At 36.2% G+C, this 26490-nt stretch overlaps 1 protein-coding gene across 2 annotated transcripts in view; it reads right to left on the bottom strand.

Annotated features, from left to right (window-relative positions):
- PCCA (propionyl-CoA carboxylase subunit alpha) overlaps positions 1-26490 on the bottom strand; it is a 369304-nt gene that overhangs the window by 88189 nt on the left and 254625 nt on the right. The window lies entirely within an intron of this gene.

The following is a 26490-nucleotide window of genomic DNA, read 5'->3' as shown; positions in this document are numbered from 1 at the left end:
TAAGAGATACTCACTCACTAAAATCAAAGACACACAGACTTAACACTGTTTAGAAGAATACGTGTGTACCTATATATTTAAATGTGTATGTCTGGATAGGTATTTATGTATATATACTTCCCCAAAGATATGTTATTGGCTATGTACTGAAGTATCTATCAGGACATATATCACACACTGACTTGCGTTTCTGGGTTTAGTGGCCTCTCTGTACCCACAGTACAGTCCGGTTACAGGGAAGGAAAAACAATGGCTTTGGAATCACACTGACTTGGGTCTCACTTGACATTGCTGCTTTATCAAGTGAAAGTTGTTTACTAAGTTGGAGTATTTAACCTCTCTGAGCTTCAGTTTCCAAACCATAACACAGTAAAAATAGCTATCTGAGAGGGGGGTGCTCTAAAGATTAAATAAGTTAACATATGAAAGTCTCTACCAATATGCTTGCCATGGTAGGTCCTAAATATTTTCTCTCTTCCCCTGTCTCTAGTAATTTTACTGTCCTACCTTTAAACTAGTTTTAAAAATAAGGTCAGATAATCATACTATCTCATAGATTACTTACTATTAAAATACTACATGATAAAGATCTGAGAAGCAGAAACGGCTATAGTTTTGATTGAAGCAGCACTGATACATTTTAAATGATCCTATTTAGCCCTCCCCCCCCCCCAAATTAAGTATCTCCTTATGCAATGAAAGAGTTCCAAAAGAAGCTCTTAGCAGGTAGAGTTTTACAAATATTAAATGCTAAAAAGATCTTCTAAAACTGAAATATTGCTTTAAAATGCTTCTAAATTTAAAAGTTTTAAAAAGCTCAATAATCAATTATAAAAGTTTTATTTGTTAAAAAAGTTAGAGGTTGTAAAGAAAGATTTTGAATGATAACCATTTAAAATTTGTAATTTGATATTAATTTCCAATCAACAGGGCTGACAATGAAACCGTAATTGCTATCTTTGGGGCACATGAAGGGGAACTGAGGAAAGAATCTAATCTACTCAAATCACGTTAGAGGAAGAACCAAGTTGTTACACCCTGAAATAAACCATTTTTATGAATGTCAAAACAAAGTGTGATATATCCATACGGTGGAATATTATTTGGCAATTTAAAAAGGATGAAATACTAACACATGCTACAACACAGATGAACCTTGAAAACGTGGTAACTGCAAGAAGACAGTCACAGAGGACCACAGATTATATAGTTCCACTTATAGGAAATCCAGAATAGAAGAATCTGGAAGAGACAGAAAGCAAACCAGCAGCTGTGTTAAGCAGGAGTGGGAAGGGGAATGGACTGGGGCGGGGGAGGTTGAGGGGTGATGGCTATGGGTAATAGGCTTTCTTGTTGGACATGATGAAACTGTTCTAAAATTGACTGTGGTGATGGTCGCACAACTCTGTGAATAAACTACACTCTACTGAATTATACTCAAATGGGTAAATTACACGGTATGTGAATTATATCTCAATAAAGCTGTTAAGAAATAAGTAACAAATGAAAACATGGGGGGTGGATTTTACTTTTTCAAAAACCAGAAGCATTACTTTATGAGAAATTAAAGAAGACCTAAAAAATGGAGACATATATCATGTTCACGAATTAGAAGAGTTTTAGTGCTATTAAGATATAATTTCTCTCCCAAATTGATCCATATATTCAATGTAATTCCAATCGAAATCACAGTAGACTTTTTTTTTTCGGTAGAATTGATAAGCTGATTCTAAAATACATACAGAAAAGCAAAGGATATAGGGTAGTGAAGACAATTTTGAAAAATAAGCAAATTTGGAGAACTCATGCCACTTGATTTTAAGACTCCCCATAAAGCTACAGTTATCAAGACACTGGTGTAAGAACAGACATATTCATTAACAGAACAAACTTGAGAGTTCAGAGACCCACATATAAATGCCTAGTTGATTTTCAAAAAAGGTGCCAAGACATTAAATAAAGTATAGTTTATCAACAACAATTGAACATTCATATGTAAAAAAATAAACCCTGGTCCTTACCCCATACCATTAAAAAGAAAAATCAATTCAAAACAATTAAAACTAAATGCAAAGCCTAAAACTATAAAACTTTTGGAAAACATGAGAGAAAATTTTTATGACTTAGGGCCAGGCAAAGATTTCTTAGGATACAAAAAATGCAAATCTTATGAGAAAAAATAGATGAATTTAACTTCATCAAAATTACAAACTTCTGTTTGAAAGACACTTTTAAGAAAAGGAAAGTCAAGCCACAGGTTGTGAAAAAATATATGCAAAATAATGGACTTGTATCCAAAATATATAAAGAACTTATAACACAATAACAAAACCAACTCATGGGGCTTCCCTGGTGGCGCAGTGGTTGAGAATCTGCCTGCCAATGCAGGGGACACGGGTTCGAGCCCTGGTCTGGGAAGATCCCACATGCCGCGGAGCAACTGGGCCCGTGAGCCACAACTACTGAGCCTGAGCGTCTGGAGCCTGTGCTCCGCAACAAGAGAGGCCGCGATAGTGAGAGGCCCGCGCACCGCGATGAAGAGTGGCCCCCACTCGCCGCAACTGGAGAAAGCCCTCACACAGAAACGAAGACCCAACACAGCCAAAAATAAAAATAATAAATAAATAATAAATTTTTAAAAAATTAAAAAAAAAAAACAACTCATTTTTTTTTTAATGGACGAAAGATTTGAATAGACACTTCATCAAAGAAGAGAGACGGATGACAAGCACATGAAAAGATGCTCAAAATAATGAAATGGGCATTAGGGAAAGGCAAATTAAAGTGATAATGAAACAGTGTTCCACATCCACTAGAGTGGCTAAAATTAAACAGAGTGGTAATACTAGGAGCTGGTAAACATGTGGAGCAATTGAAACTTTCATACATTGCTGGTAGGAATGCAAAATAGTAGACCCACTTTAGAAAACCCCAGAGAATTGAAAGGATATGTACACACAAAGACCTATACATGAAAGCTCATAGAAGCTTGTTTATGATAGCAGAATATATATAGCAGAATGTTTACATCAGCCTCAAACTGGAAAAAACCCAAAAGTCCAAATGAACTGAATAATGGAAAAACAAATATGGTATATCCACACAATGATTTGTAACTAGCAATAAGCATCTCAAAAACATTATGCTAAGTGAAAGAAGGCTGACACAAAAGAATACACACTGTGTGATCCCATGTATATGACATTATATGGCAGAAATCAGACCAGTGGTTGGTAGGAGCCAAGGGTAGGAGGGTGACTGACTAGGAAGGGGCATGAGGGACATTTTTGGGGTGATGGAAATGTCCTAAATCTTGATACTGGTGGTGATTACACAACTATATATTTTGTCAAAACTCAACCAAACCACACAATTAAAAAGAGTAAATTTTATACAGATTATACCTCAATAAATCTGACTTTTAAAAAATGAAAACAAAAGGAAAAACCATACCTCTTCAAAAACTGAAAACAATATTTTTGAACTACCTTTGATTTATCTTCCTTTCCTGATAAATCGATTTCTCTCCCTGTATCCTCTGCTACTGGATGAGTGGATGTGAATGTTACCTTGGCAAGAAGGACAGAACGCAAGTTCCTTCCAGACAGAAACATGAAAATTAAATTACATGAAGGAAAGACAGAAGATGGAGAGATCACAGTAGCCCCATTTCCTCTTTTTCATGGATCCTTGGGAACAGGTATGGGGTGGCAGTAGAGAGAGATGGTATTCTGACTGGTATCAAGTACCCTAAAAATATCTGGGCTAGAGGTCTACTTCTGGAACATAGTGGGAATAACAGTATAGCACTGATGGAGAAACAGGCTGGAAAGATGATCCCAGTACATCACAGTAGTAGGAATCTAAAAGTTTCTACCTGTCCTACTGAGATGACTAGAGAGAGTCTGGGTCAGGATAAAGACCACATAGAACTGGGGACTCCATGACTGAAGGCAAACAGTAACCAGGACTATGGGTAGCAGTAGCCTCTTTGATGACAAATAGGATCAACAGTCACCGGTCCAGGTCCTTGCAGCAAAGCCTTGCAAGGACACTGTGGGTCTGAGTTCTCTGTCCCACCTCCATGGTTATGAGACCAATGTGACCGCATCCCCAAAGGCCCCTCTCACATTCACCCAGAATCCACACCTTAGTGGAAGGGGGGAGGGAGGGGAAGAAACCTGAAGTACTATAGTACCTGAAAGAAACTAGTTAAACCAAAAGAGACCAAGATCCTGCTTATTAGCAAGTTTTTCTTGCCCCTCGCCCCCTACTAAAGATCATATGTGATTAAAAAAACAAACAAACTACATTTCCTTATACACCTGGTAAGTAATGAGTCTAAATTTGCAACTTCACTATATAACTGAAGAGATGGCTCCAAATCCTAAGCTATGAAACATATCTGCAAATTTTAAATGAGGAAAGAGAACATGCTGAAAGCCATCACATGCCTTGTCAGGCCTCAAGCAATAAACAGATTTCTAAACAACAAAAACAAACAACAAGACAAAACTCCCATAGTTCTGAACAGTAGATGCAATGATTCTACTGATGCTATCATTAGATGAGTGGAAGCTAGATGTAAGTATAAGCCGTAGGAGAGGTAGGGAATGTCTCTTTAAACCACAGTTTAATACCATAAAAAAGATGGGGGCAGACCACTGAAGAATTCTTGTTACTATGCCATACATATTGTTTACACCTAACTCTTCAGCCAAGGGGACTGAAGCAGCAGATGCAGAGTGTAAGTAGCATTTCACTATTACGACACTGAGAACCTGACATAAAGAACCACCCTATCTTTTCAATGCCAAAACTAATGGGAAATGAAATCTAGGGCAAAGGAAATAACAGATATGGTGAGAGGGTATTAGGGTAACAAGCCTGACAAGGAAAAGCTGTAGGCTGCTCATGCTTATAACCAACCACTTACCTTACTGCAACATAAATAATAATCAGAAAACAATCAATGCTGAATCTTCGCATACAATTCTCAAAAAAAAATTTGTAAAAAGACAAAGGTAAATAAAGAGCATGTAACACAAGAACTCCTCAAAGAAACACAGGAAGAGTTCAGATAAATAATTCTCCAAAGTCTCAAAGACAACCATAGGAAACGTGACCCTTCTTTAAAAAAATGAGCTCAAAGAAGAAAAACAAAGGTTCAAAGAAGAGATTGAACAACAACAGAAGGAAATGAAAATCAAGCTGGCAGAACTCAGAAAAAAATGAAGAGAAAAATAACATTATAGAGATAAAAGCCACATTAAGAAGCACTAAAAATAGAATAAATGTGACTAAAAAGAAAGAAAAGGACATACAGAAATCATATAAAACAAAGTGGAAAAGACCAACAATATAAAAACAATTTATAGAGAAGACAATAGATATGGAGGAGGGAGAAATGGGATCCAAAGTATATACAAATTCTCCTTCGAAAATGCTATAAAGAAAGAACAGGGAATTCCCTGGCAGTCCAGAGGTTAGGACTCAGTGCTTTCACTGCTGAGGGTCTGGGTTCAATCCCTGGTTGGGAGAACTAAGATCCCACAAGCTGTGTGGCACGGCCCAAAAAAAAAGGAAAGAAAGAAAGAAGAGTAAATGTAGATTAATTTAGGGTAAAGCTTTGCAAAATAAATAAAACCTTGAATTTATAGATCATGATGATTATGGAACTTTAAGAATAAGGAAAGAATTATGTGGCTATTTAGGCAAAAATAAGAAATCACGCACAAGCAAGGAAAAAACTCAGGTCAGCCTAACTTCTCAAGAGCAACACTGATACAGAAGACCACAGAGCAATGTGGTATAAGTACGAAAAAAAGAAAATGTTGCCCCCCAACATTCTCTTTTTATACCCAGCCAAGCTGTCCTTAATGTGTATCATATAAACATAACCTGCAGCATACAAGAACCTAGTGTCCCTTCTTTAAAAATGAGGCATCTCTATACATACTGATATGAAACCATCCCCAAGAAAATACAGAATACTATATAAAATATGCTATCATTTATTAAGGAAAAACCCTTTAAGTGTGTGTTTTAAATGCATAGAATATCGCTGGACAAATGTATAAGAGGAGCAGAGTGGCTGAGGGACAGGGATGGAAGGGAAGCTTGCTTTTCACTGCAAACCCACTCACACTTTTTGAATTTTATATATATATAAAATTGTATATGTATATGTATTTTATAAAAATTTTTTAAGTAAGGAGAAGTGTAAGTGCCTAATTCCTCTTTCATTATAGCATACAATCAATACCTACTTTAGATCTTTCACTAATAGCACACAATAAATAGTAGCTGTTGTTTTAAAACTTCATTTTGGTTAGCAATACTCTTTTCAGTTTCTCTGGTTGTAGATTTACTGATTTCATCTACAACACCCAAGTTGACAACACATTTCAGACAATCTCTCTTTCTCAACTCTCATTCTCATCTGAAAATGAGGGAGTTAAACCAGCAATGGTGAGTATCTCTTCCAGGTCTCAAATTCTACAGTTTGATGGCTGCAAAGCCCTTTTATTTAAGATATATTTAGAGAGTTAATTTCTGATATGGCAAATTCTAGTACAGGAAAGGGATTTTTGTTTTGCTCAAAGACCTCTGTTTGAGGTTGGAAGTTTTTAAGATCCTTCCTTTAATAGGCAATAAAAGTTAACAAATTAAGTAAAATTCAGTGTGGGGATAAGAGAGACCAAGAGTGAAGTGACAAATGACATAAAACTCTGGGACTCAAATAAAATTTCACACCTTTCAAGGCAGACAATATTGTGGAACTGTTCTAGCACCATGAAAACACTATAATATTTTAAATTATTTTAAAACTCTGTATTTAAAAAACAATCCAAAGACTCAACATCTCTATTTAGAAACACTAACTCAAACATAAAGATTTTACGTCTTTAAACACGCATAGGACTCAAGTGCACAACTTTACATTAATTATCATCTAATACTGACCCACACTCTTGGCAGATGACCTCCTCTTCTCTTTGCCAAAACCGGCCATGAGACGTAAGTCCTGTTATTTTCATGCATCATCAACCATCTTCTTTCCTCTACTGACATTCACACACTGGCCGCTTCCCCTCTGTTTTCAAGCACACGCAGGATTCCCATATTTTCAAAGCACGTGCACTTGGCCCACTATGCCCTACAACCACCAAACTATTTATTTTCCTCTTCTCTCTGACAGGTTCTAGAATAAGTTGCTCCGTACCTACTTTCTTACCACGTACCTTTCCCCTTAACCTTCTACAATCTGGCTGCTAAAACTGTATTCTGAAAGGTCACAAATCTTCTTCAGCAATTTTTATACTCTCTTCTTATCCTCATTACTCTTTACTTCTCAGCAGGAAGGAAGACCTCTCTAAGGAGGTGATCTTTAAGCTAAGATCTGAAGGGTGAGTGGGAGTTAACGTGGTAGTGGTAGGTGGGAATATCCAGAGAGAATATCATGTAGAAAAAAAATCCCTGAGGCAAGAAAGAGCTTAGCTTATTTGAAACCAGTGTGCAGAAGACAGGAAACCAAGGAGAACATGGCACTCAGAGAGAGGACGGAACAGTGGGAAACACTAAAGGATTCCAACTGGAGAGTGACATCATTAGCTTTGTATTTTTAAAAGATCGTTCTGGCTACAGCTTGGAGAATGTATTAGGTGAAACAAAAATAAAAATTATGGGGACCAGGTCTAGACTACTGGTAGTGGAGAGAAGTAGGATATTCAGGAGTAATATAAACTGGGGAAGGAAACTGGGAACTGGGAACACAGAGGTCAAGATATGAAATAGTCACTGAGGAAAAGGGAGAAGAGTGACCTTTTGGAAAAACAGCAAAACTGCCACACAGGGTTCAAAGCACAGCTGCAGTGAGACACTGTGCCCAGGTAATGGTATGGACCATCCTCCAGCAATGCTCAGGTACGTTGTTTGAGATGGGCATGAAGAAAGCAAGAGGTTGAGTTCATTTGAGCTTGGTACTGATGGAAGAATGAAGGGGTTGAAGAAGTTAAGGGTATTTGTTAAGTGAATGACTACAATTATAGGCCAGGGAATCTAAGCTGGATAAATGATAGGAAAACGGGAGTGGATTCATGAATGGAGGGAAAACATAAGGACTAATGGTTGTGTTGAGGCAGAGAGACAGACCATGAACTGACTGCGAGGCTTCAGCTGCAGGGGGAGGGGTGCAGGGGAGGGAACGTGAAGGTTGACAAGAGGAAGGGGAGGTGGCGATGCAGACCAATGAAAGTGAGCTTCAAAGAACAAGGGTTTTATAAGAGGGAGGGGAACAGTTATCTAGAGCGACACGAGGAGAAAAACATTCCCAACTCCTGTCTCTGAGGTGCATGCAGTATGACAGCAAATCTCCCACCAGGTTTCTTTCTGTTAAGGCAAGTTAAGAGGCGGAACATTCAGAGAAAAGGCTGAGAATCCAGGGGACTTTGTTGATGACAAAGCAAGAGATACAGAAGGCACAGTGGGAAAAGGTTAAGAGCAAGTAGAGAGATTATGCCGAAGAGCATAGGAAATAGGTTTAGGAGTAACAGATGACTCAAGAGGCTTTCAAACTGCCCAGCTTCTCTCCGTCTGCACCACTACCGCCTTACCCAAACCTGCCACCATCTCACACCTGGACTACTGAGAAAGAGACGTCTTCCCACATATATCCTTCCATATCTACAATTGGTTCCCCTCACCATAAGCAGAATAATCATAAAACTAATCATTTACAACATCAGAGATAAAGGGGAAATAAAGACAATGTGAGAACATCCAAATGGAGGTCCTGCCAGCTTTTGAAAAGTGTAAACTCTAAAAAGACATGTACTACTGTAATCTTTAGTATAAGGACACCACATTTCACACCATTCTGTAATCATTTCAAGATTAAATTCTATTTAAAATATTGACATTATAAATTTGAATTAATCAGAGCAAGGCTGTGGTGGGTGGAATTCATGAAATTCATCTCAACATGCTCTATTTTCTGATAACTTTCCCCTGGCTTAATCAAAGAGATCAGTTTAGACGAAAATTATTCAAAATAAGAATATTTATGATGTTTGAAACAACTGTTCAAAAACACAATTTCCTTCCTATTTCAAGAAAGCATTTTCTCATATTTAACAATCTACCTGTAACTTTGTATGCCATTAAAAGCATTTAACTGTATTTGTGGTACAAACAATGTTGATGTGGAATATTTTCCATGAGCTGTTTGGAACATTCAATTTTCCTACCTACGTAATCATAAGGGAAAAAGAAAGTACACACCCTAAATTAATCTGACATTTGAGAGAGATTACTTACATCCTTTACCATTAAAAAACAAAAAAGGCACTTCCTCAGAGATACCTCATGACACAGTTATAGCTTCTATTGGAGCAGGCACCTGTTAAACAATTTTTTTCAACATTAGGAACGTAAAACTTACAAAACAAAATATTTGCCAAAAAGCATTTCCAAAAATAATAAAAACTGGGGACAATGCAGGCTGTTAAGAAGTGTTTTTGATTCACCATACGAGTCTTCTTTTTTGTTATACACAAATTCTAAATTCTTTTTTTTGTCATCAAATGTTAAGAAGATTAGCATTGCGTAGAATTAAATCTAAGATAAAAATCAAGGTATTCCACTAGTTTAAAAAGACTTTGATCGAATATCTTGCTTCTATTTCTGAAAACGATACCAAGGATGAAAAAGACTTGCTTGTTAATCAAGCCATAACTAATTTTCAGAAAGGAATAACTAGTTCCTGCACCTTTAACAGGCTTTCAGAGTTTACCTTAAAAATAATTAATCTGCACAAAAAATGGAAAAAGATCTGCAGTTTTCTGATTTGACTATAAAGCTGGAAAGGATCCTGGAAATAATATATATATTTCATATATAAGGAAATTATAGAGCCATATAAATTATATAAGTTATAGAAGCAATTATCTTGCAATTCTCCTCAGAGTATATCACTTAAATCCACATGTCAAAAGCTAAAGTAACAAATGTAAATCTAAATACTAAGATATAGTGCTTGTACATAGTAGTCACTCAGTGCATATTTTACCTTGAAAGAAAAGAAGACTGTTTTAGAGATAAAGATATTTATTGGTTCTTTTGGTTCTTATCTCTTTAACTATTGCTAACAAAAATATGATAATTAGATGTATATCGAACAGATGAGGTATATTCACACTCCCCAATAACAAAGGAATCTGTATGTCATGCAGTTAATTAAAGTGGGATATTACCACCACCTAACATCACCATAGTTCACTGACTTCTACATAAACTGCTGTTGGATATGTAGAATACAAATATACTTTTTAAAAAAATTCTAAAAGTTAAGATATTGACAATAAGAAGCACATAATTTTCCTATTATTTATATCTAATAACTTTGCTAAGTTATTTGCCTCAACATTTACTTCTCAGGTAAACTATAAGAAAAATAACTCAAATATTTTATTCTATTATAATAATGAATAATTCTTAATACTTTAATATGAACTATAACACAGTCTTACATCTTAATATAACACAAAGAGAGTAGGTTTCCTTTATCCTGTTCTTCTATTTACTAAAATACTTTATTATTCCAGAACACAGTTATGATACCTCTCGTGCCCTTCTAGAGAGAAATGAGAAAACTTGTTTTCTGAAAACAAAAGGAGACAACCATTTTTCATAAGTTTCTTCTTTATCACTATCACCTCGGAAACAGTCTTTTACTTCTCTCCCAAATATATATGTAATAATGACAAAAACATCAAGAGGAATTAGACATAAGGATGGTGAAGGTCTGCTAATCTGTCACAAAAGCTTATATTAAGTATGCATGTGTTATAAATGTAATTAAATATATCTCAAAGGATGTGAAATGCAAAGACAAATTTTAGGTACTGATCTACAATCAGCCAGGTTGACTAGTTTCTGTTTAATTATCGCCTCATTAATTGATCAGTAACAACTTGGATTTCAGTTGGATGGTTTTTAAAAAATTCTACATTACTTTGCCCACAGTTTAATTATAGTCGTACTTTCTTTTGTATTGGTGTGAAAAGGTCATTCTCTGCAGATAATACTGTAAATTTTATCAGCTTAATGAATAACTCTAGGTGGATGAGCTTAACATAAGGAGCAACTGAAGCTGCCTTTACTTCACCTACCAAATCTACCAAATCATGGTGGAATCCTGTGTTTTCTATGTAGTATTGTTGCCGATAGTCAGAATGCTTGCATCTGAACCTCAGCTCCACACAAGTTACCCAATTATTCACGTCTGTTTCTTCATATGTAAAATCTCTTCTCATAGAGTGGTTGAGGAAAAAAGTCAAGCACTTAGAACAGTATCTGGCACACAATAAGTCCTAAATAAATTCTATTTGTTGTTGCTAGTTCAATTTACTGGTACCATGTACTCTTCCCACAATAATGATTATTCTCAATCTATTTTCTCCTTTTCCAAGCATACCTACTTTTGCTTGTTCTTAATACCTCCTCCATTATTTAGCCTTTTAATTTCATCTGATTTCTATCAGCATTTATTTTGCATTTCATATGTATTTTGCTACCACAGACATCCCCTGATAAAATCCCATTATCTAAGCTGGTGGTTCACCACCACAGAACCCGCCCATGAACTAAGCAGGCTAGGAGACTTTACGACAGTGTCTAAGTCTTCCCACTCCTAAATTCCTATACACTGCAATTGTGACATGCTATTTCTTAATCTTACCTACATTATATAATATCTATCTGTGACTGTTTAACATTCTAGTATTATCCTTAGACACACAGTTTGTCCTAATATACTATTTCTCCTGGCCCAAAACAAATATATTTGGTATTCTGTTTTCCATGTTCCTACCTACCAAAGATTATTCAGCAGTTCTGTCCTCTCTTCACAGCCTCTGCGGCCTTCAGTGACATTATTCCTAATAGATATACTAAGATATTTTTTATCTCTTTTTTTACAGTGTAATACCAGTAACATATATTTGATAGTTTTATGTTTGTATCTTAAAATTATAGTAGCAAATTTACTCCCCCAAAATTAGTATACATTTTATGTCCTTAAAACTTTTCATGAGGTACAAATCTAATAACAGAATGTTTTATAAGGATGAACAATAAAATAACTTCTCTCCTTTTTTTTCTTATCATGGTTTATACCAGTTTCTTTGATAGGTAAAGGTCAGATTCATGAACTGACACCCAAGACCTACATATCAAAGCCATTCACTGAATAAGCTAACAATCAGCCTTTTACTCTGCAAGTATCCATTATATCTCAAGGAAGACCCTGGTAAAAATCTAACTGTCTATTAAATTGATTATAATAAACAATGCATTTGCAAAGAGTCAATAAGGCAGCTTATCAGCTCTATAAACCATTGGCATAACCCTACTGGTAAGTAAGGTTAACAGAGTTACCAATATTCCTTCATTGGTCCTAACAGGAAATAGGAAAAAGGTGCAATCAAGTTCTACCATTATAATGAATGGCCTGGGAAAGTATTTTTTAAGTTGTTCCTTTTCTGTGAAATAAGTTCAAATATACATAATAATTATAGCAATAGTATATCAAGCTTAGATTCCCCAGTTGTTAATTTTTTTGTCAGTAAAGAGTAAGTGTTATGATGTTTCATTGCCCTTTAATACTCCTAAGTAGGAGGATGCTCTCTGTCCACAAGCACAGTACAACCAGCAAAATCAGGAAGTCAATATTGATCCAATATTACTACTGAATCCACAAACCCTATTCAAATATTGCCAATTGCCCCAATAATGACCTTTATGGTATGTCCAGCTTCTAATTTAGGTTCCTGCATTTAGTTGTCAAGCCTCTCTCTCTCTCTCTCTCCCCGCCGCTCCCCCACCACAGCCTTTTTTTTTTTTGCAGGTCTTTAAAATAACATTCATTTTTGTCAAGTCTCTTTGGTCTCTGTCCATCTGGAACATTTCCTTGAATTTGGTTTGTCTTTCATGAGCTTGACCTTTTTGAAGAATAGGGACCAGTTACTTTGTGGAGCATCTCTCAATTTGGAAGAATGCTTCCTCGTGTTAATTTTTACCAGGACCACTACAGAAGTGATGTTGTATTTTATTTAGCATCATACCAGGAGACACATGATGTCAACCTGTCCCATTACCAATGAGGTGACTCTGTCACTGATTGAGATGGTTTCTGCCAAGTCTGTCCACGGTAACATTAAGCACTTAGTAAATGCATCCAGGTCTGTTTCTATATCTACCTATAAAAAAATCCTGAGTTCACACTGATCCCTCTGATTCCAATCCTAGTCTCCCCGATTCTACATTTGTATCTCTCTTCTCTGACAGTGAAAACCAGCTTTCCATTATCCACCTAACAATAAGTTTGCTACTTTTGTCTTTCTCAGTTTGTCCAACATACACATGTATCTTCTTTTCCTAAATATATTTCAGGTGCTTCAACTTTTAAAAGGTCAACTGATTTGATACTGATGTGAAATTTAAAAAGAAATAGGTTTCCCTTTGGATAAAAAAGGAACAGTGTACTAGGTGCAGACACAGGTTTGCAAATTTAGGACACTGGAAGATCTTCTGCAACACAACAAACCTTAAAAAAAAAAAAAGCATCGATTTGTAGAATATGCGGTATCTGCCTTAAAATACTCCAGGTAAATTTTTAAAAGGTGAGCAAGGCTAGGTAAAACAAAAATGGTGCATGGTACTCATTGTACTATTCTCTCAATTTTGTGTATACTTTTAATTTTCCATAAAAAGTTAAAGAAAATAGATCTTCAGGTCAGGCCAACTATTTGGACGGTCCTGCTTGGTACCAAAGAATTCCAGTCCACACTGTCAATTAATCAAGACAACGTGGCCACAGGGAGAGAAGGTTTACAGATTGAGTCATGTCACAAGTGGGGCTGACAAAAGCTGACTCATTCTGAAAAATACTCCATCCACTAAGTTTGACTTGGCTTGGCCCTTTCTCCTCCCACTATTGCTGACATCTCACTAGTCTACCTCCCCAAATTCTGTTATCAACTACTAGGCTAAATACAAACTCTTTTCCTTTCTTTCTTTTCCTGCTCTCAACCCATCCAAACAGAAAACCTCCCCAAAGCCTTATCACCTGTCTTCTACAATTCTATTTATTTCCACTAACCAGTCAATAATGTGGCTTTATTGTGTCTTATGAGTTTTCTCAGCTCAAAATCTTTCTTGGCTTCTGGTTGCTTAATAAATACAATTTTAACTTCTCAATGTGGCCCTCAAGGTCTTGTGCACTAATGGTCTCCATCTAGCGACCTATCATTCCAGTTTTTCTCCCCTCTTTCTCTTACATTCAACAAACGTGCACAGACCCTATTCCCTGATCTTTATTCCCACTATTTCCTAAACTTGGAACAGTCAGCTCAGCCTAACAGATGTCTACCGTCTATTCATTACCTATGATATTAAGTTCTTTATTGTGTCAGTTTGCTCTTGATTTTCTGCTCCATCCCCCCTGAAGCCAGCTACATCATCTCTAGTCCTCTGCTAAACTGGACAGTATCTTTCCTTTTTTTTGGAATTTCTATAACATTTTATATTTCTATATACTTATCAAATTATGCCTTATGTCACAATCAGTAGTGCACTGATCCCAACACCTCCCAACCAACCTCACGAAGGCTGGTTGATGTCTTGTTCCTTCATGTCCCTCACGAAGAGCCTAGCACAGTGCTTTGACGGTGAAGATCAGTGTGCCCTAGATGAGTACCTGTTGTATTAAAAATTATCTAATTCTGGGAGATAGAAAATCATTTATTTTCATGATTACAGAATTACTGGAAAGCTCCCAAAGCTATGTTTTTAACTTAAATAGCACAACATAAAGCAGATAAAAGCATAATGACTTGCTTTCATACTCTTACTACATGTCATACAGATAAGTGGCTTTTATTTTAGACTGTTGACCACTGACAATATAATTCTGATTCAAAACACCCAAGACAGCTTTTGGTAAGACCAATAAAGTAACTTTTAAGTAAAAATATGTTTAGTCACAATGTCCTATAAAGTGTTGATAATACCTGTATTTAAAAAATCCATATGTGCTTATAATAGCAGATTACAGTTATCCAACAACATAAAGGACTCCATCAGCCCTCTGATGAAACAAAATCTACAAAGGATCTAGTATTTCAGAGGTGAACACCCCAAACCTTACTCGCAGGTACGCATCCAAGCACGTTTAACAGAGATCATTTAGAGGCAGACAGACAGTTTCAAAACAAAATTTAAATGCTATTTAAAATTCTATCCCATTCACTTTCATGTCCACACAAATAAAATCATCCATTCAAATTGTTAGATAAATCCTTTTAATTCTGATGATTACAAACAAAGTAAGACCATTCTATTATTTGTAAAACTATGCTCCCAAACAGAAAGGAGAGTAAGCCTGGCACTTTTCCAGGAGCCTTGAAAAAGGCCAGGGCTAATATAATACATCAGTTCTGGTAGCAGTTACTAGACATAATACATCTATCATGGCCATACTAAAAGCTAACAAGGAAAGGGATGAATGGAGAACAATCGAGAATAGTACAGGAGATTAATGAGCAAACAACATTCATTCCTCCAGAGCTACAAACTAAAAAAGAAATAGTGAAATTGTTTTTACATTTTAATTCCTTAGAAAGCTATTAAAAATCTAAAATATTTCAAGCAATGCTACTTTGAAATAAGGATCAACCCAAATCAATCCTCTGGACAGCCCAAAAGCATGGAAAAAGAAGCAATAGTCTAAAAATTTATCTTGGCTTCTCCACTTCTTACTAGTCTAGAATTAACATCTTAAACACCTTCTAAAAAGTTTGTTTACTTGATTGTAATAAATCTCAAGGGAACTTTGATTAAAAGCAGAGTACAAAATTTATATAAACTACTCATCTATGTAATAACCAGTAGACAGAAGGAAGGGTGACAGTGACTGTTTTCAGCCCTTAACTTTCAAGCTGAAGCCTCTAGCAAGCTTCTCTTCCTAGATACTCCTTTGCAAAAGGGACCTCTGAGTGAATGAAACAAGACTCAACTCTACTTTTTAACACAGGTAATTCTAAATCATTTGGAGGTGGAGAGGGGACCAAAAACACATAGAAATACCTACAGGAGCAAACACAAGGCAAACAAGAGTCACAACACCTCCTAACTCACATAAAGAAAAACACTTTCTTTATGGAAAGTATTTCTACTGAAGGAAAATACATCATTATCTCTAGGACAAAAATGCTAAGATCAATCATTACACAACCCTACAATTGTTAATACTCTGTGAGGGGTGGTCCTCATACAGACAGAACAGGCACAAAGACCCACCCCAGTGATTAAAAATTCCATCTGGGAGTCATTCCTTTCGATTAAGGAAGTGTCTTTAGAAAGCTCCTGTTATAATCACACTGCCTAGAAATTAACTCATTTGTGCATGAGCACACAGATGAGTTTATTAGGTTATGTAGCTCTCACTTTAGATGACTCATTTTTGATAAAAGGAATCAGGAAAAAATTTTAAAACAGGTACCAGGATGGAACTGGCCAAATACAGAAGACCTTATAATAGTAGGGGGTAAGGTCACTGGGCATATGAAACCAACCAACAAACAAGCACCCTTCTGTAGCGGAAAATTTCAAACATATGCAGAAACAGCTAGAATAGCTTAATAAACCTCTATGGTTCCATCATCCAAGTTTAAAACTTATCCACTTAAAGCCAATCTTGTTTCATCTATATCCCCAATGATTTGCCCACCTGCTCCAAGACCATTTAGAAGCAAATCCCAGACTTCTTGTTTCATCCATAAACTCAATGAATATGTTTTATTAACTTTAGCCTAAAGTACTGACACTCATCAAGCTTTTGGCAAAAAAAATCAATCAAAAAATTACTTTAATATTCAGTCATAATAGTTATCTCCTTTTTATTCCACACATATACTTTGGTTTCTTTGAGCCCTGGAAGGTGGGTGGGGAGAGGTGGGAAGTGGGTAATGGAGCAGAGAGCTGTAAAAGGTTACCTGAAGAACAATCAGTAATCACACACACACTGCATATTTTGCTTTCTATAATTTCTGTTCATTGAAGGATGAGGTCAGAATGAAGTGTTCCTGTTAGTCTGGGTCACAAAAGTAATTCAAGATGCATATAAAAATGCTTATTATCATTCAAGTTCTCTAAATCCATTCAACCATTCAGCCCTTTGCTTTCTGATAAGACTGCCAACAACTATGCCAATTAGTGTCAATTGCGATGTTAGATTTTGTAATATTTGCACCTGCCTACCAGTTAGTTTAGTGGGCAGAAAGGACTGACGGTTACAAGTTTCAGCAACACCAAACCCTAACTGTTTTTGTGTTAACATTTGCAAGTCTACAAATTCACCAATCCGCTTTTTAAAAAAACACATATTTTGCATATTAGCTTCGGGAGAGGATTTCTTCTTTTACAGGGCGAGGGCAGGTTTAGCCACTACATTGTGAACTATAACAGTAATAATAATTTTTAAAATCCTGAAGTTTTATAAGTAGGGACAATCTAATTTATAAGAAACTTAGTGAATTATACATTTACTTGAAAGTTCCACTAATGCTAAATTCATGGATTTCATTTGACAAACATGATTAATTTTTTAAAAACCACCTATTCATATTTTGAATCAGATGTTTCTCATTTTAGAACAAGATTTTTGGTTAAAATTTCTCTTTTAGAATTTGTAAGCCAAAAATTAAAGCACATATAAAAGAGCAAAGTATATTTAACATGAAAGAAATCATGAACATCTGGAATTTGATCTTAATATCTTTGTACTAATTAATGTGTATATTTCATCCTTTTTAAATTTTGAATAATTGTCCCTAATTTAAAAACATGAAATACTTTTGAAATGCCCAAAACAAAACACAGTCGTTAATTTATCCTCAGATCAAAATGCTTCACTTTGGTTTATTATAATTAATAACAACAGTATTTTTTTTAATTTCACAATTGAAGCAAATTGCATGTAGCTGATGAAAGCTACTGGAAGTAATGTAGTGGTTAAAGGCAAAGTGCATTACTAAAGAGAAATAAAAAGTTGCATGTCAATATCTAAAAGTATGGGAGATGTATACAACGTACCACATTCTATCTAGTGTCATTACTTAAACTGCTGCTTCTCCTCAGCAATCTATTCTCCAGCTCTAGCAAGCAGAATAAATGGTCATTTTACCTGCCAAATTTGGCACAAAAAAGGACAAGCAACTTCATTAACAGAACAATGCTTTCAATATGATGTTTTTCCTTTTTCCAACCAGTGCCAAGCAGTAGAACAATTCAAATCAAGAAATCTAAGCAAAATTACCTCCTCTTGTTGAAGTTTTACTGCTTGAATAAGCAAATGATACATACGGAGTGCTAGCAAGAATATCCTCCTGGTAAATTACTATATTTCTTGTATTGCAGCTTAACTCCAAGCTGGTATGCTAAACTCAACAAAAAAGAAACACCTCTCCACTGAGGTAAAGTTTTTAATGTATGGTGTGGTGTGGTGTGGATATGTAATTTAAAACCCAACGGAATAGATGAAACCTAAAAGATTGATTTAGATCAAACTTTAGGTCACAACATCCATCAGTGTACCTAAACCAGTATGTGCAGGAAACGAAACAGATCTTTCTTCAATCTTTGATAAGTTAAACCAATGGAAAACACCCACCACCAGCAACCTTGCCAGTCACCACTGCTCTCACACTTCACTGGTGTTTTCGGTAGCTGGCTATAAACAAAATCATAAATTCTTCTAAACTTGGTTTCAAATCTGATCATAAAAACAATAAGCAACAACAATTCCTCTATTAATCAAGCTGGACCTGTATGATTAAAGAGATATATTTAAGCTAGTTCTCAAGTAGCCATCATTAGATTGTAAAAGCTAAACATAAGTACTTTTTGTCTAATTGGGTGAATTTACTAGCCACTCACAAGTTTGTCCACGGCTATTTACAACAGAGGATTGTGCTTTGTTTAATCTCCAGCTGGTTTCCTTACTCTTGTTCCATAAGAAACCGTACATTGCACATCTAAACATACTCAGCATGTTTTATAAAAAGCCAAGTAACAAAATTAGGCAAGCACAATATAAACCCATCATCATGCTGGCATGGCAATAGGCTAAGAGCAAATCCATCCACACAATATGCACCCAAAGTCATTTGCACTAAATCTTAAAATTTCAAGCAATACCTACTTTTGTGAGATTTAAACACTGAGTTAGAAACAAGAGGCATGATTTATTTTGTAATTCTACCTTAGAAATAAAGTGCCTTTAAAAAAGAAAACAATACATAGAAAATCCTAAAGATGCCACCAGAAAACTACCAGAACTAATCAATGAATTTGGTAAAGTTGCAGGATATAAAACCAATGCAGAGAAATCTCTTGCATTCCTATACACTAACAATGAAAGATCAGAAAGAGAAATTAAGGAAATAATCCCACTTACCATCGCCACAAAAAAAAATAAAATACCTAGGAATAAACCTACCTAAGGAGGCAAAAGACCTGTACTCAGAAAACTATAAAACACTGATGAAAGAAATCAAAGATAACATAAACAGATGGAGAGATATACCATGCTCCCGGATTGGGCGAAATCAATATTGTAAAAATGACTATACTACCCAAAGCAATCTACAGGTTCAATGCAATCCCTATCAAATTACCAATGGCATTTTTCACAGAACTAGAACAAGAAATTTTACAATTTGTATGGAAACACAAAAGACTCTGAAGAGCCAAAGCAATCTTAAAAAAGAAAAACGGAGCTGGAGGAATAAGGCTCCCTGACCTCAGACTATACTACAGAGCTACAGTAATCAGAACAGTATGGTACTGGCACAAAAACAGAAATATAGATCAATGAAAAAGGATAGAAAGCCCAGAGATAAACCCACGCACCTTATCTTTGACAAAGGAGGCAAGAATATACAATGGAGAAAAGACAGCCTCTTCAATGAGTGGTGCTGGGAAAAACGGTAGATACATGTAAAAGAATGAAATTAGAACACACCCTAACAGCATACGCAAAAATACACTTCTAAATAACACACACAATACATAACATACATGATAATAAACTCCTTAAAGACCTAAATATAAGGCCAGACACTATAAAACTCTTAGAGGAAAACATATGGAGAACACTCTATGACATAAATCACAGCAAGATACTTTTTGACCCACCTCCTAGAGAAGTGGAAATAAAAACAAAAATAAACAAATGGGACCTAATGAAACTTCAAAGCTTTTGCACAGCAAAGGAAACCATAAACAAGACGAAAAGACAACCCTTAGAATGGGAGAAAATATTTGCAAATGAAGCAACTGACACAGGATTAATCTCCCAAATAGACAAGCAGCTCATGCAGCTCAATATCAAAAAAACAAACAACCCAATTCAAAAATGGGCAGAAGACCTAAATAGACATTTCTCCAAAGAAGACATACAGATGGCCAACAAATACATGAAAAGATGCTCAACATCACCAATCATTAGAGAAATGCAAATCAAAACTACAATGAGGTATCATCTCACACTGTTCAGAATGGCCATCATCAAAAAACTAGAAACCATAAATGCTGGAGAGAGTGTGGAGAAAAGGGAAACCTTCCCGCACTGTTGGTGGGAATGTAAATTGATAGAGCCACTATGGAGAACAGTATGGAGGTTCCTTAAAAAACTAAAAATAGAACTACCATACGACCCAGCAATCCCACTACTGGGCATATACCCTGAGAAAACCATAATTCAAACAGACACATGGACCCCAGTGTTCACTGCAGCACTATTTACAATAGCCAGGACATGGAAGCAACCTAAATGTCCATCAACAGATGAATGGATAAAGAAGATGTGGCACATATATACAATGGAATATTACTCAGCCATAAAAAGGAATGAAATTGAGTTATTTGTAGTGAGGTGGATGGGCCTAGAGTCTGTCATACGGAGTGAAGTAAGTCAGAAAGAGAAAAACAAATACCATATGCTAACACATATATATGGAATTTAAAAAAGCGGTACTGATGAACCCAGTGGCAGGGCAGGAATAAAGATGCAGACGTAGAGAACAGACTTGAGGGCACAGGCAGGGAGGGGAGGCTGGGATGAAGTGACAGAGTAACATTGACATTTATACACTACCAAATGTAAAATGGATGGCTAGTGGGAAGCTGCTGCATAGCACAAAAGATCAACTCGATGCTTTGTGACCACCTAGAGGGATGGGATAGGGAGGTGGGAGGGAGGCTCAAGAGGGAGGGGATATGGGGATATATGTATACACATAGCTGATTCACTTTGTTGTACAGCAGAAAGGAACACACAACATTGTAAAGCATTTATACTCCAATAAAGATGTGAAAAAGAAAGAAAGGGAAGAAAGAAAGGAAAGGAAAGGGAAGGGAAGGGAAGGGAAGGGAAGGGAAGGAAGGAAGGAAGGAAGGAAGGAAGGAAGGAAGGAAGGAAAGAGAGAGAGAGAGAAAGAAAGAAAGAAAGGAAGAAGGAAAGGAAGGAAGGCAAGAAAGAGAGAGAGAGAGAGAAAGCAACACTGAAACAGACTAGAAACTCCAGTAATGGTAATATCCAGATTATGAATGCCCCTTGATGTTCTTTGCAGCCAAGTTTTTGCCACTTGTTCAGAAAAAATGAGTCAAAATCAAAGAAAGGGAACATGCACTGAGTGGCTAACATCTAGCAGATATTTTAATAAACATTAAACTCACTGAATCCTCAGAGTAATCCTACAATGGGGATGTTATTAACCACATTTTATAGATGCCAAATCTGAGGTTCAGAGAAGTTAAAATAACTGCTCAGGGTTCCACGGTTAGCAAAGGAGCATATCCAACCCTAGGTCGATCTGACTGCCTCAACTGAGCCAGTTTAGATATTTGTTGGTAAATTCATTTGGAGGGAAAATACAATAACAAAGGTCAATATCTTATTGCAAAGCATTGTCACTGTAATAATTGGTGTGGTAATTCCATGATGCCTGGAGTTTTTAACAACGGGTAGAGCATCCATGGATAAGAGAAAGGCTTTGAAAGAAGGGACAGATCCCCCATAGAGCCTGATCCGCCAGCCCTGCCCCTTTAACAGTGAAGGTGCGCCTGATAGTGGGGGAAGGAGGAACTGCAGACCCCGTGGGATTTCAAACCACAGCCGGGTCCCAAGGGCAGCAACAGGGAGGGGAAGGCAGGCGCACTGACTGGCTCACTGAACAAAATTTCCCAAAGTGAACGGCGAGAGGCGGAGATTACCTCTGTAGCTACTCTCCAGGTATTCTGCGGTGGCCTCAAAAAGGGCCTCATAAAATAAATGAAGACTATAATTCTAAGCAAAGAATATTAGAATCTTAGAATATTAATTGATACCCACAAGCCTCGCCAAAGTGTGTACGTTTTTAGTCTTATTTTTCAAACTTTCCACAAATTTTTCACAGAATAGAAAGCACTGCTTGCAAAAAGCTACTTTAGATTCTTTTGAAAAGCAAAATGTCTATATTTAAGGGGGAAGGCAGATGGTTTCTTGAGTACCTACTAAATGCCAGCCACTGTACTAGAGACTTTACATATATTATCTTATTTGATTTTAACAAAACCCTGGAGACTATTATCCCTATTTTATAGATGAGGAAGATGAAGACTCAGAAAAGATAACTAACTGCTACTGGTTTGACAGTCAGCAGTCTCAGGGCTGGTATTTACACTCAAATCCATTTGACTCAAGGCCTTTATGTTTTCCTCTGTACCAGCATTTATATAAAATACTATTATGGCAGTGGCTCAGAGAGGTTAAGTAATTTTTCCAAAGGTTAAGGACTGTATGTCTTCAAAAACTGTTGTTTTAAATACAATGTTACATTATTGTTTCTCTACCACCCCCTTACCTAGCCCCAAACAAAACCCTGTTAGTAAATGCAGACAGTTAATTTTTACATCATTTTTAAAACCGAAGATAATGGAGGAAGAATATGATTGCCTATGTCCCTGTATCCAATGTGATGGATGTTTCTTTTTTTATAAGACAGCCCAGTCTGAAGAATAGAAAATGGGATAACTGTAATATGTTACTTATTATCTTCAAATACTAGAAGTAGGGTTCCCTAACAAATGGTCTTGGAAATTTATATAAAAAATAATTCACAAATGTTCTGTCCTTTGTATTTGAGATTTTCTATCTCCACCAAGATTTGTAAGAAACAAAAACACTGCGAAACCACGTAACACCGTACTAAAGACCGAACTATTAAAAGAACTCCTGGAGTAAATCACATCCATAAAATTGTTTAAAATTATAATATTTTCATAAATGTAACAAGATATTCCTGAGCCACATGTCCATAATTCTCCCAACACGAGGATTTCCACAATATAGTCACAAGTCACAAAACATATATAATCAAGAACACAGATCAATTCCCAACAGTATGCTGGCCCTTTCAGTGAAATCTCTTTCTGACTTATTGTGAGCATGGATCAAAATATTTTTTTAAGAACTGGTTTTAAGCCTTTGTCTATCTTTTTCACATATCTTCAGTGGTGGAACATGCCTGACCTTTGAGTTTTAGAAACTGGCACAGTTATACAGAACTGAGTCTGGTGAATAAGATGGGAAAGATCACTTATGGCTTTCACAAGGCAGAAACATAAGCCTGAGACTCTACAGATTCTTGGATGGAATACTGAAACAAGACACCAAAAGAATCTGTGGGATATGTATTTTTCAGTGCGATGTATGGCTTTGGGACAATTTTAAGCTTCAACAGTCTAATTTAACTTGGTCTTTCCATTAAAAGGAAAGAGGAATAAGAAGTTAAAGAGTATCTTTTAGGATTTTTATACAAATCAGGATGTTGGAGCAAGAGGAGCTTTTAGAGATGCAAAACCTGTGCCCATGAGCGAATAGCCCCCAAACCCCCTGAAGCACTTCATCCTAAATACAATGAATGACCAGGATTCTGGGAGAGATTACAACCCCCTGAAATGTAATTAGAATTGTGGGCATGGGCGATAAAAGCTGCCTTGATGATGAAGCATGCCAGACCCTCAGACACACTAACTGGAAAACAGAAGAAAGTGCATTATTTTCAGGGTAAATTCAAGTAGCTCTTCTAATAAAATGTGAATGTTTATGGATAATTTTTTTAGAAAACAGTAGTAGTAGGATACATTTTTTTTAATATATAATTTTACTGTAGAGAATATGTTTTCATTCTTTCAACATATTTACTGAAAGCATACCATGAGCTTACACTGCAGGCAGAGTAAATCAAAATTACAATTACTATGAATTACAGCAACTCTAGTTAGTTGATTAGCTCTGCTTTTGTGGTTAATATTATAAGCTTCTAAATCAAACACCTGCCCTATTAACATATTCAGTACTGGTTTTCACCTTACACTGCATTCAGACTTCGGGTTTAGAGAATTTATTCCACAAGTCTATGCCACATTTTCAGTCCACACCTCTCCTAAGCAAAATATGCAAACACACAGCTGCTCTAATAGTCTGACAGAGCAAGATCTACTCCACAGACCTCTGACTTCCACCAATAACCAGCAATGATACAAAAGGACCCTCGTGAAGAAAGCTATGTTTTCTTAATAATAACAGTTGTATAAACATAAGGTCTTCTCAGTTAAAGGGAAACCAACATCAAAAAGCAGTAAAACATAGAACCCTAAACCCCTCTTTCTTTGAAGAAACCCGTTTGAAGCGAGGTGTTTCTAGTTATGGGTGAATGAAATGAGAATTCAGCTGCAACAAACGGACATCCAGTCCTATGAAGGACTAATTAAATCCATCTGAGAAGCTGCATCTAAAACTGCCTCACATGTTTCAAAGTATGCACCAGTCTGCCTTTTGCAAAGCCATCAAAACCTTCAGCCACAAATGACGCACATCGAGGCTCTACAACGATGCTGTTTTTATGGACTACAAAGCTCCATAAAAGGAATGTTAAGAGTTTACACTATTTCATTACTGAAAAATCAGAGTTAGGGCAGAACACGTTTACTTATCACTATCTGAAATTTCTCTCCGGCTTCCAACTCTAGTTTTGTGGATCTTCTCCAAGATCTCAAAAATAAAACAGGAGATGCATCAGTATTTAAAGTGCTTCATATACTTGTTGAGCAGAAGTGGTTAAAAAAATTAACACAAGAATTAACCACAGTTGCACAGTTACCTTTTTCTTTCTGATACATAAAACCAGGATTTTGATGTTCTGTTCAATCTTGAGTAGTTAATAAAAGCCAGCAGAAGGAGCGCAAAACTTAAATAACTCATTGGTTTGACAAAATATTCCATTTAGTAACCATTATTTGGCCTATGAAGTGGTAGGAAAAAAGTTACATTCAGAACTTGGAATATTACCCCAACAGAATGAAACAGTCTTAGTGTCTATGTCTATCTTACCAAGCCTTTCAAACCTTCTATAATTGGTTTTGGGGAGCTCATATAATCATATTGAGGAATCACATTTTTTTAAGTTGTATCATAAATACATATATATATATATATTCTTTTTTCTTAAGGAACACTATTAGATGTGACAGTAGGCAACAAGCTCCCTAAATAGGACAAAGTCAATACTTCAATTCTTTTTCAATATATTATAGAGATAAAACTAACACCATCTGCCTAATTGCTAAACTTAGAGTTTCTTCCCATTGCAGAGAGCTCAATATAAAGAGAAGGACTGGCCATCTGGAAACCCAGGGCTTCTGGCTTTGCTCTCTTTAATCACTGAGCAACCCTGGATGAGGCACTCAATCCCCCAAGCCTAGTGTGTTCTCTGCTTTTCCACAAGGGGTTGGCCTAGGAGAGCCAAATTCTAATCACTCCTAAAATTCTGTAATTTTTCTTTTTTCTTCAAACATGAACTCATGAAAATACTAAATAGATTCTGCTCGGAATCCTATGTACAGTTATTCACACCACAGACACATACTAACCCCCCAGTTCTCTGCTACCTTCTTTGTCCCAAGAAAATTCTGGGCATACCATAGCAATTTAGAAAATTAACTCCAACTCGAAGATGTCAGTTCAGAGGAAATTTCACAGCAGAGAAAAAATTCCTGTAAACAAATACACACTGCTACATTACTGACAGAGAAAAACAACAGTTTAAAAAGAAATACATCTTTTTTTCTCTAAATACTGGTAATATGAAGTGGGTTGTTGTTGTTTTTTTTAGGTAGCAACAAAAAAATTTTAAAGGCATTTTCTCTCTACCAAGAAGAACATGATTTCAACCTCTTAGAGGGTAAATTTAAGGAGCAGAGCCAATCTGATTAGTTTCAATTGTGCTCTTAGAAAAAGTTAACCATTAAAGCAAACTCAATATTATACTTGGTCATAGGTAAAAATCAGCACCTTGAATGATACCAAGAGATTAATCAACAGTGGAA

This window comes from Balaenoptera borealis (assembly GCF_965194805.1).
Source record: "Balaenoptera borealis genome assembly, chromosome: 18".
Classification (NCBI taxonomy): domain Eukaryota; kingdom Metazoa; phylum Chordata; class Mammalia; order Artiodactyla; family Balaenopteridae; genus Balaenoptera; species Balaenoptera borealis.
The sequence above is the reverse complement of the archived record's forward strand: the minus strand, read 5'-3'. Positions and strand labels throughout refer to the sequence as shown.